At 43.0% G+C, this 3,741-nt stretch overlaps 1 non-coding gene across 1 annotated transcript; it reads right to left on the bottom strand.

The window, feature by feature from the left end:
- Window positions 1-612: 612 nt before the first annotated feature.
- LOC119920697 lies at window positions 613-750 on the bottom strand. The gene has a single exon (XR_005448425.1). It is a non-coding gene; the product is annotated as a small nucleolar RNA SNORA7 (small nucleolar RNA).
- Between the last annotated feature and the right edge of the window lie 2,991 nt (window positions 751-3,741).

The raw sequence follows: 3,741 nt of genomic DNA, 5'->3' as shown, positions 1-3,741 counted from the left end.
AACCAGTTCACAATCTAGTGATGAACTCACAGTCTACTGAACACATGATATGGTTTGGAAAGGTACCGATGATACCAAGGCTCACAAAGGCTATGCTTAATAAGTAGATATTTTAAGGAGGCATACTCACATGCCAGTCAGTGCAGAGAAATGCTGACACAACTGTACGGAGCATAACAGACGTTGGTATCAATCATAGTGGCACCTCAACCATCCAAGTATAGTGGCCTGTTTAAATAGGAGTCGATAAAATAGTATGGTCCATCACAGCATGACAGGATGTGGCTGGAAAGCGAAGCTAGGGATCAGCCAATATGCTAGCAGGTAGGGCCCTGACACAAATATCGATAAGGTAGACCCCAGATTTTCATATGCAGAATGGGATCTTGTCTTATGCTGACGAGTCGTCTCCAACCCGTAGTGACTCCATGGACACATCTCTCCCAGAATGCCCCACCTCCACCCACAATCGTTCTGGTAGTGTATCCATAGAGTTTTCTTGGTAAAAATATGGAAGTGGTTGACCATTGCCCCCTTCCGCACAGTAAACTTGAGTCTCTGCCCTCGACTCTCTCCCATGATGCTGCTGCGGCCCAGCACAAGTGAGTTTCGACTTGTAGCAGATTGCCTTCCACTCACTAGCCACTGCCAAAGCTAGGAATGGAATGGGTAGGCCTCTGCTTGACTCTCCCTCATGTAGCCGAGGCTGATTGGGTACTGGAAACTCTCCAGGTGCAATCCTGAGATGGGGACAGAGATCTGGGACACTTCAAACACACCCTTTGTTCTCTATAAGTCCTTGCAGAACAGATACATTACTGGGGTTGGACGCTTCCAGAGCTGTCTTCCTCACAAGAACTGGGACCTTTGTATCCAATTGCTGAAGGGATTCATTGAGGCCGCACATACATTCTAAGCCTCCTCACTTTAACTCTTCCACGACTGGCGCCTACAGCTTCAAGCAACTCACTCGCCGATAATTCGGGTAAGTGACCAGCTGTGTCCGAGTTCATCCATAAAAGTTCACATACAAATAGTCACCTCCTATCAGTCTCCCAGAGAGGCTGAAAATGGCTACAAAGTTATAATGCTCTCAACTCTTTGGAAAAATTGGAATGCATCCCTTTATTTATATTGATATTAATGTCTGCCTCCCCCTTTAGACTGTAAGCTCGTTGTGGGCAGGAAACATGTCTGTTCCCCCCCCGTCCTACCTCCTTCCCCTCCCCACAGCACCTGTATATATGTTTGTACATATTTATTACTCTATTTTATTTGTACATATTTACTATTCTATTTATTTTGTCAATGATGTGCATCTAGCTTTACTTCTATTTATTCTGATGACTTGACACCTGACCACATGTTTCGTTTTGTTGTCTGTCTTCCCCTTCTAGACTGTGAGCCCATTGTTGGTTAGGGACCGTCTCTATATGTTGCCAACTTGTACTTCCCAAGTGCTTAATACAGTGCTCTGCACATAGTAAGCGCTCAATAAATACGATTGAATGAATGAAAGAATGATTCTGTTGTACTCTCCCAAGTACTGAGTATGGTACTTTGTATATGGAAAATGCTCAATAAATACATTGATTGATTGAGCATTTTGTTTCACTCAAACGTACAAATGTATCTGTACATATGTGTATTTATAAACGTTTTTTCAATCCCAATTACTAGAGATTCCTGGAAAGCTATTTTTCAAGTTTTAATTTCCATACATTTTTACATAAGCCAAAAGGAAAACAAAACAACCATCTAATTCTTGAACAAAACTTTGGCTGTACTGACAAGTGTGTCACAGTTCACAGGCTACTCCACAGTCATAGGGCCTGGCACATCAGGGTCGATAAGCCGTTGTCAGATCCTTTCTCCACCACCAACATAGTAAAGCAGGGTTATGGACCTGGGCTAGAACTGTTTGATAATACTACTACTAATAATAATAATAATGGCATTTATTAAGTGCTTACTATGTGCAAAGCTTTGTTCTAAGTGCTGGGGGGTGGTTACAAGGTGATCGGGTTTTCCCATGGGGGGCTCACAGTCTTAATCCCCATTTTACAGATGAGGTAACTGAGGCATAGAGAAGTTAAGTGACTAGTCCAAAGTCACACAGCTGACAATTAGCAGAGCCGGGATTTGAACCCATGACCTCCGACTCCAAAGCCCACACTCTTTCCACTGAGCCACACTGTGTTCCCAGTGCCCTGCCCAATGTTACAGCAAAGAATTTGGAAGCAGGTTTTAAAATATGATTCTGGCCCCTCTTGGTTAATTTTTCAATTCTACAGGTTGAAAGCATTAGAAAACGTCCTTGAATGATGTCCTTATGCCAATGTGCTAATGACTGGGCTCTGGAAGCGCGCGCGCGCACACACACACACACACACCTCACAGACGGAAAAATTCATGTGATACTAGACAACCTCTCAGAAGCAGCAAAATGCTGTAGATTGACAATATGAATAAAAACAAGGTTACATAGCATTTTCATCAAAAACCAATCAATCAGTGCTATTATTTGAGCATTTCTTATGTGCAGAGCATTGTACTCAACCCCTGGGAGAGTACAATAGAGTAGGTAGACCCAATTTTTCCCATCAGGTAATGATAATAATAATGGCATTTATTAAGCACTTACTATGTGCAAAGCACTGTTCTGAGTGCTGGGGAGGATACAAGATGATCAGATTGTTCCACGTGGGGCTCCCAGTCTTATTCCCCATTTTACAGATGAGGGAACTGAGGCCCAGAGAAGTGAAGTGACTTGCCCAAAGTCAAACAGCTGACAAGTGGTGGAGCCGGGATTTGAACCCATGACCTCTAACTCCAAAGCTCGTGCTCTTTCCACTGAGCCATGCTGCTTCTCTAGGTAGCTTTCATTCCAGCTGGGGAGATGTACATTAAAATAAATCACAGGTAGGGGAAGCAACAAAGTATAAAGCAAGCACTACACACAATCGAGGACCAGCATCTGTAAATATTAATTGAAGGCTGGTACTCCATTTCAAAACTAACCTTTTGCTGAATTTCTCTCAGGGAATCTGGGCTCACTAAATACCATTGATTGAATGACTGGTTCTGAATTCTGTCATCTGGGAAACACATTGTCCAGTAATGTAAGGAGAGATAAGAAGGTAGGAAGTGAATCAAAAAGGCTAGTGCATCTTTTGAAGGACATAAAGATAAAGTGAGGCCCAAAATAAATTTCAAGATGAGCCAAACTAAAGATAAGTAGGGCAACTGGAGTGTCCAGTCTTCTTCATGGCAATGACATCTGCACCTAGAGTATTTTAGTAAGCAATCAATGGCATTTATTTAGTGCATACTCTGTGCATAGCACTATGCTAAGTGCTTGGGAAAATACAACAGAATTAGCAGACACGTTCCCTGCCTGTAAAGAGCTGACAGTTTAGAGGGGGAGTAGAGGGGAATAATGATATTCATTTAGTGCTTGCTGTGGTAAAAACTGGAGTAGATAATCAGATTAGATATAGTCCCTCTCTCACATGGGGCCTCAAAACCTAATAGGTAGGAAAAGTGAGTGGTTACCTTCTCACCATTTTGAAGATGAGGAAACTAGCCCAGAAAGGTCTAGATTTACTTAAGGCCAGCAACTGAGCTGCTCTTCTAATCTCATCTTCTGACTCTCAGGTTCTGCTCTCTGCTGTTGCCACTACGAAGAAGCAGCATGGCTCAGTGGAAAGAGCACAGGCTTTGGAGTCAGAGGTCCTGGGT

The sequence above is a fragment of the Tachyglossus aculeatus genome, chromosome X1 (assembly GCF_015852505.1).
Source record: "Tachyglossus aculeatus isolate mTacAcu1 chromosome X1, mTacAcu1.pri, whole genome shotgun sequence".
Classification (NCBI taxonomy): domain Eukaryota; kingdom Metazoa; phylum Chordata; class Mammalia; order Monotremata; family Tachyglossidae; genus Tachyglossus; species Tachyglossus aculeatus.
The sequence above is the reverse complement of the archived record's forward strand: the minus strand, read 5'-3'. Positions and strand labels throughout refer to the sequence as shown.